Source organism: Triticum dicoccoides, chromosome 4B (assembly GCF_002162155.2).
Source record: "Triticum dicoccoides isolate Atlit2015 ecotype Zavitan chromosome 4B, WEW_v2.0, whole genome shotgun sequence".
In the NCBI taxonomy this organism is placed as follows: Eukaryota; Viridiplantae; Streptophyta; class Magnoliopsida; order Poales; family Poaceae; genus Triticum; species Triticum dicoccoides.
The window spans coordinates 107,663,828-107,672,103 of NC_041387.1; positions in this window are offsets into that span (position 1 = coordinate 107,663,828).

Sequence of the window (8,276 nt, forward strand, 5' to 3'; positions counted from 1 at the left end):
ATAGCTTCAGCAGCTTCTTTATTCATAACATAACCCTCAGGAACAACAGGCAATACATAATCATTGGGAGAATTTTCATCATCACTATCATCAATAATAGCACCTCCAACAATTTCATTCTCTCTAGCCCTAGCAAGTTGTTCATCAAGAAATTCACCTAATGGCACAGTGGTATCACGCACAGAAGTAGTTTCATCATAAGTATCATGCAAAGCAGAAGTGGCATCATCGATAACATGCGACATATCAGAATTCATAGCAGTAGTAGGTTTAGGTGTCGCGAGCTTATTAATAACAGAAGGAGAATCTAGTGCAGAGCTAGATGGCAGTTCCTTACCTCCCCTCGTAGTTGAGGGCAAAATCTTGGTTTTAGCGTCTTTCAAGTTCTTCATAGTGATCAACAGATATAAATCCCAAGTGACTCAGAGAATAGAGCTATGCTCCCCGGCAACGGCGCCAAAAATTAGTCTTGATGACCCACAAGTATAGGGGATCGCAACAACTTTTGAGGGTAGAGTATTCAACCCAAATTTATTGATTCGACACAAGGGGAGCCAAAGAATATTCTTGAGTATTAGCAGTTGAGTTGTCAATTCAACCACACCTGGATAACTTAGTATCTGCAGCAAGGTATTTAGTAGCAAAGTAGTATGATAGTAATGGTAACGGTGGTAAAAGGTAAAGATAGTAATAGCAATATTTTTGGCGTTTTGTAGTAGTTGTAACAGTAGCAACGGAAAAGTAAATAAGCGAAGCATAATATATGAAAAGCTCGTAGGCAATGGATCAATGATGGATAATTATGCCGGATGCGATTCCTCATGTAACAGCTATAACATAGGGTGACACAGAATTAGCTCCAATTCATCAATGTAATGTAGGCATGTATTGTGTAAATAGTCATACGTGCTTATGTAAAAGAACTTGCATGACATCTTTTGTCCTACCCTCCCGTGGCAGCGGGGTCCTAGTGGAAACTAAGGGATATTAAGGCCTCCTTTTAATAGAGAACCGGACCAAAGCATTAACACATGGTGAATACATGAACTCCTCAAACTACGGTCATCACCGAGAAGTATCCCGATTATTGTCACTTCGGGGTTGTCGGATCATAACACATAATAGGTGACTATAGACTTGCAAGATAGGATCAAGAACACACATATATTCATGAAAACATAATAGGTTCAGATCTAAAATCATGCCACTCGGGCCCTAGTGACAAGCATTAAGCATAGCAAAGTCATAGCAACATCAATCTCAGAACATAGTGGATACTAGGGATCAAACCTTAACAAAACTAACTTGATTACATGGTAAATCTCATCCAACCCATCACCGTCCAGCAAGCCTACGATGGAATTACTCATGCACGGGGGTGAGCATCATGAAATTGGTGATGGAGGATGGTTGATAATGACGACAGCGACGAATCCCCCTCTCTGGAGCCCCGAACAGACTCCAGATCAGCCCTCCCGAGAGAGATTAGGGCTTGGCGGCGGCTCCGTATCATAAAACATGATGAAACTTTCTCTCTGATTTTTTTTCTCCGTGAAACGGAAGATATAGAGTTGGAGTTGAGGTCGGTGGAGGTCCAGGGGGCCCACGAGATAGGGGGCGTGCCCTACAGGGGGCGCCCCCCTGTCTCGTGGACTGGCCCTGGGCCCCCTGGTGTATTTCTTTAACCCAGAAATTCTTATTGATTCCAAAAAGTGCCTCCGTGGATTTGCAGGTCATTCCGAGAACTTTTCTTTTCTACACATAAAACAACATCATGGCAGTTCTGCTGAAACAACATCAGTCCGGGTTAGTTTCATTCAAATCATGCAAGTTAGAGTCCAAAACAAGGGCAAAAGTGTTTGGAAAAGTAGATACGTTGGAGACGTATCAAAACATCAATTCATCATGCTGATCAAGATAAAATGAATGACAATGATAAGGAGAAGATTAAGCGTCTAAGTAAATAACTAAACACTCTTAAGTTAGCTCATGAAACTACCTTGGAAGATCATCGAGAACTTTTAAAGACTCATGAAAAGTTACGCTTTGAAAATCTCAACCTAGAGAAATAGCATGAGTTTTTAAAGGCAATCAATGATGATCTTCGCAAGAAAAGTTCTTCTTACATTGCCAAGCATTTACTCTTGTCTACTTACATGCCACAAGTAAAATCTAGCAACAAGAGTAAGAAAGATTCTTCTTCTAGTAGTAAAACAATAATCATGCTAAATCCAATGTTGTTGCTTCTAGTAGTTCTCTTGATTCCACTAATGATTCTCTTAGCCAAGTTACACTTGAGCAAGAAAATAGCTTATTGAAGGGAATTATAGAGAAAGGTGTTTACAAGAGCCTTGCCGGAAGTAAGCAATTTGAGGAAATTGTACGCAAGCAAGGAAGGCACTGGAAGAATCAAGGTGTTGGTTTTGAACGGAAGTTCAATGCCAATGGAGTTGAGTGGGAAGAAGATCAATACCCCAAGACGAAGTTTGTTCATCAACAAGAGAAGTATGATCCTACTTCTTTCCAAGGGACACAAGCTCAAGATGATCTTCCACCACAAGACCACAAGCAAAAAGGCAAGGATAAGCTTCAAGAGGAAATTTGATGTATTTGAAGAAGCTCCTAAGGCCTTGGTCAAGTGGGTTCCCAAGACTACATCAAGTTCTACTTCATCAAGTACGACTACAACCCCAAGGATTCCCATCAAGATGATGTGGATCTCGAAGAAGAAGAACTAGAGAGTTCTTGAGGGTGACTCCGCCAACACACTTCACTCACATCATTTTGGCAAGACCAAGTGCAATCAACTTCCACATCTTGCACTAGTTCAAGGAGTCACAAACCCTCTTGTTGGTAAGACAAAGGACAAGGTAACCTAATGCTTTCATGGACATCATCTTGTGTGTACTTCACTCTATGTCTATGAATATCCTATATCCTTGTTAGTTCCTTGTGGGACTAACCCTTGTAGGTATTGAAAGTGCAACTCACTCCAATGGATAGCTCCGAATGATCTACATCAACATTGAGCATCCACATCGTCAACACCTACATGAAGTCATCATCGACAAAACCCAAAGGTTAGTTCATCCCTCTTAGGGGGGATATCACATCTAGGGGGAGCTTTACTCTAAGACTTGAGCTAAAGCAACTCTAATGGTGTGAACACAACAATGCTTTATGTAAAAGTGGTAACCCCACTTGTGCTTAAACGATGAGTATGACCTATGATCAAATGTTCTCATTTGACTCCTAAGTCAATATACGCATATATAGATAACCTAGTCATCGCAAATTGCTTGATAGATGCTAGAGTGTTTGTGCATGCTTTGCCACATATTTCATTTGCCATTTTATTGTGTGAGCATGTTGATTGCATATTTTACTCATTCAAGGACATCCACTTGTTGTTTTGATTCATTGGATCTTTCTCTTTTGACAAGTTGATGGACAAGAATGCCTAAGAACCTTCTCTAGTTATCTATGCTTTTCACGTCTCAAACTCTATTCATGCTACATCACAAAGTTTGATCAAGTCAGATTCGAACCACTCTATGTGAGGAGTGATACGTCCATTTTGCATCATGCTTTTATATCGATATTTATTGCATTACGGGTTGTTATTACATGATATATCACAATACTTATGCCTATTCTCTCTTATTTTACAAGGTTTACATAAAGAGGGAGAATGCTGGCAGCTGGGATTCTGGGCTGGAAAAGGAGAAAATATTGTAGACCTATTCTACACAGCTCCAAAAGTCCTGAAACTCCACGAAAGTCATTTTTGGAATTAATAAAAAATACTGGTGAAATAATCAGCATCAGGGGGCCCACACCCTATCCACGAGGGTGGGGGGCGCCCCCTCTAGGGCGCGCCCCTGCCTCGTGGGCCCCCTGACAGCCCTACGGTGGCCATCTTCTGCTATATGAAGTCTTTTACCCTGGAAAAAATCATAAGCAAGCTTACAGGACGAAACTCCGCCGCCATGAGGCGGAACCTTGGCAGAACCAATCTAGGGCTTCGGCGGAGCTGTTCTGCCGGGGAAACTTCCCTCCGGGAGGGGGGAATCATCACCATCGTCATCACCAATGATCCTCTCATCGGGAGGGGGTCAATCTCCATCAACATCTTCACCAGCACCATCTCCTCTTAGTAGAGTGGGGTTACATCCTGACCAGTAGAGAAAAGAGTTGCTCCTCAACCTACTGAACCTACTGAAAATATTACTTTGAAATTCCTTCTGGTATGGTAAAGAAACTGCTAGCTAATCCTTTTACAGAAGATGGAACATTACATCCTGACTTGCACCTAATCTATGTGGATGAAGTTTGTGGATTATTTAAGCTTGCAGGTATGCCCGATGATGTTATCAAGAACAAGGTTTTCCCTTTATTTTGAAGGGAGACGCATTGACATGGTATAGGCTATGTGATGATATGGGATCCTGGGACTATAAACGATTGAAATTGGAATTTCACCAGAAGTTTTATCATATGCATCTTGTTCATCGTGATCGTAATTATATATATAATTTCTAGCATCACTAAGGAGAAAGCATTGCTCAAGCTTGGGGGAGGCTTAAGTCAATTTTATATTCATGCCCCAATCATGAGCTCTCAAGAGAAATGATCATTCAAAAAATTTATGCTCGGCTTTCTCTCAACAATCGCACCATGCTTGATACTTCTTGTGCTGGGTCTTTTATGATGAAGACTATTGAATTCAAATGGGATTTATTGGAAAGAATTAAATGCAACTCTAAATATTGGGATTCCGACGATAGTAAGGAGTTAGGTATTTCGCCTAAGTTTGATTGTGTTAAATCTTTTATGGATACCAATGTCTTCCGTGAATTTAGCACTAAATATGGACTTGACTCCGAGATAGTACCTTCTTTGTGTGAATCATTTGCTACTCATGTTTATATCCCTAAGGAGAAGTGGTTTAAATATAATCCTCCCATTGAATTAAAAGTAGTCGCACCTATTACAGTTGAAGAAAAGACTATTACTTATGATGATCCTATTGTTCCTACTACTTATATTGAGAAACCGCCTTTCCCTATTAGGATAAAGGATCATGCTAAAGGTTCAACTGTAGTTCATAAGAGTAATACTAAAACACCTACACCACTTGAGCAAATTAAATTTGAACCTAGTATTGTTGTGGCTAAGGATCTCTTGGCTGATAATATTAATGGACATGTTATTTATTTCTGTGATGCAGCTGCTAGAATTGCTAGACTCGGTGCTAAGAAACATAGAACTATAGTAGGCATGCCTGTTATTTCTGTTAAAATAGGAGATCATTGTTATCATGGCTTATGTGATATGGGTGCTAGTGCCAGTGCAATACCTTATTCCTTATATGAAGAAATTATGCATGATATTGCACCTGCTGAGATAGAAGAAATAGATGTCACAATTAAGCTTGCCAATAGAGATACTATTTCACCATTTGGGATTGTTAGGGATGTTGAAGTCTTGTGTGGGAAAGTTAAATATCCTGTTGATTTTCTTGTTCTTGGTTCCCCACAAAATTACTTTTGTCCCATTATATTTGGTAGACCCTTCTTGAATACTGTTAATGCTAAGATAGACTATGAAAAAGATACTGTTACAATCGGTTTGGATGATATGACTCATCAGTTTAATTTTGCTAAGTTTCGTAGACAACCTCATGACAAAGAATTGCCTAGTAAGGATGAAATTATTGCTCTTTCTTCCATTGTTGTGCCTCCTAATGATCATTTAGAACAATATTTGCTAGACCATGAAAATGATATGTTTATGAATGAAAGAAGGGAGATAGATGAAGTATTCTTTAAACAGGGTCCTATTCTGAAACACAACTTACCTTTTGAAATCCTAGGGGATCCTCCACCAACCAAGGGTGATCCCGTATTTGAGCTTAAGCCATTACCTGATACTCTTAAATATGCTTATCTCGATGAAAATAAGATATATCCTGTTATTATTAGTGCTAACCTTTCAGAGCAGGAAGAGGAAAGATTATTGAGAACTCTGAAGAAGCACTGTGCTGCTATTGGATATACTCTTGATGATCTTAAGGGCATTAGTCCCACTCTATGCCAACATAAAATAAAATTGGAAGAAGACGCCAAACCAGTTATAGATCACCAACGACGGTTAAATCCTAAGATGAAGGAAGTGGTACGAAAGGAAATACTAAAGCTCCTAGAGGCAGGTATAATTTATCCCGTTGTTGATAGCAAGTGGGTAAGTCTTGTTCATTGTGTCCCTAAGAAGGGAGGTATTACTATTGTTCCTAATGATAAAGATGAATTGATCCTGTAAAGAATTATTACAGGTTATAGGATGGTAATTGATTTCCGCAAATTAAATAAAGCTACTAAAAAAGATCATTACCCTGTACCTTTTATTGATCAAATGCTAGAAAGACTATCCAAACATACACCTTTTTGCTTTCTAGATGGTTACTCTGGTTTCTCTCAAATACTTGTGTCAGCAGAAGATCAAGAAAAGACCACTTTTACTTGCCCTTTCGATACTTTTGCTTATAGACGTATGCCTTTTGGTTTATGTAATGCACCTGCTACTTTTCAAAGATGTATGATGGCTATATTCTCTGACTTTTGTGAAAATATTTGTGAGGTATTCATGGATGATTTCTCCATTTATGGATCCTCTTTTGATGATTGCTTGAGCAACCTTGAACGAGTTTTGCAGAAATGCGAAGATACTAGTCTTGTTTTGAATTGGGAGAAGTGCCACTTTATAGTTAATGAAGGCATTGTCTTGGGGCATAAAATTTCTGAAAGAGGTATTGAAGTTGATAAAGCTAAACTTGAGGCAATTGAAAAGATGCCATGTCCCAAGGACATCAAAGGTATAAGAAGTTTCCTTGGTCATGCCGGTTTTTATAGGAGATTCATTAAGGACATTTATAAAATTTCTAGGCCTCTGACTAATCGATTACAAAAAGATATTCCTTTTGTCTTCGATGATGATTGTGTAGAAGCATTTGAAATACTTAAGAAAGCTTTGATTTCTGCACCTATTGTTCAGCCACCTGATTGGAATTTACCCTTTGAAATTATGTGTGATGCTAGTGATCATGTTGTAGGTGATGTCCTAGGACAAAGAGTTGGTAAGAAACTAAATGTTATTAAATATGCTAGTGAAACTCTAGACACTACCCAGAGAAATTATGCTACTACTGAAAAAGAATTTTTAGCAGTTGTTTTTGCTTGTGATAAGTTCAGATCTTATATTGTTGATTCTAAAGTGACTATTCACACTGATCATGGTGCTATTAAATATCTTATGGAAAAGAAAGATGTTAAACCTAGACTTATTAGATGGGTTCTCTTCCTACACGAATTTGATTTACATATTATTGATAGAAAGGGAGCTGAGAACCCCGTTGCAGACAACTTGTCTAGGCTAGAGAATGTTCTTGATGACCCACTACCTATTGATGATAGCTTTCCTGATGAACAATTAACTATCATAAATGCTTCTCGTACTGCTCCTTGGTATGTTGATTATGCTAATTACATTGTTGCTAAATTCATACCACCTAGTTTTACATACCAGCAAAAGAAAAAGTTTTTCTATGATTTAAGACATTACTTCTGGGATGACCCACACCTTTATAAAGAAGGAGTAGATGGTGTTATTAGACGTGGTGTACCTAAGCATGAACAGGAACAGATCCTACGCAAGTGTCACTCCGAGGCATATGGAGGACACCACGCTGGAGATAGAACTGCACATAAGGTATTGCAATCCGGTTTTTATTGGCATACTCTCTTCAAAGATGCCCGTAAGTTTGTCTTGCCTTGTGATGAATGTCAAAGAATTGGTAATATTAGTAGATGTCAAGAAATGCCTATGAACTATTCTCTTGTTATTGAACCATTTGATGTTTGGGGCTTTGATTATATGGGACATTTTCCTGCCTCTAATGGGTATACACATATTTTAGTTGCTGTTGATTACGTTACTAAGTGGGTAGAAGCTATTCCAACTAGTAGTGCTGATCATAACACCTCTATTAAGATGCTTAAAGAAGTTCTTTTTCTGAGGTTTGGAGTCCCTAGATACTTAATGACTGATGGTGGTTCACATTTTATTCATGGTGCTTTTCGTAAAATGCTTGTTAAGTATGATGTTAATCATAGAATTGCATCTCCTTATCATCCACAGTCTAGTGGCCAAGTAGAGCTGAGTAACAGAGAGCTTAAATTAATTTTTCAAAAGACTTTAATAGATCTAGAAAGAATAGG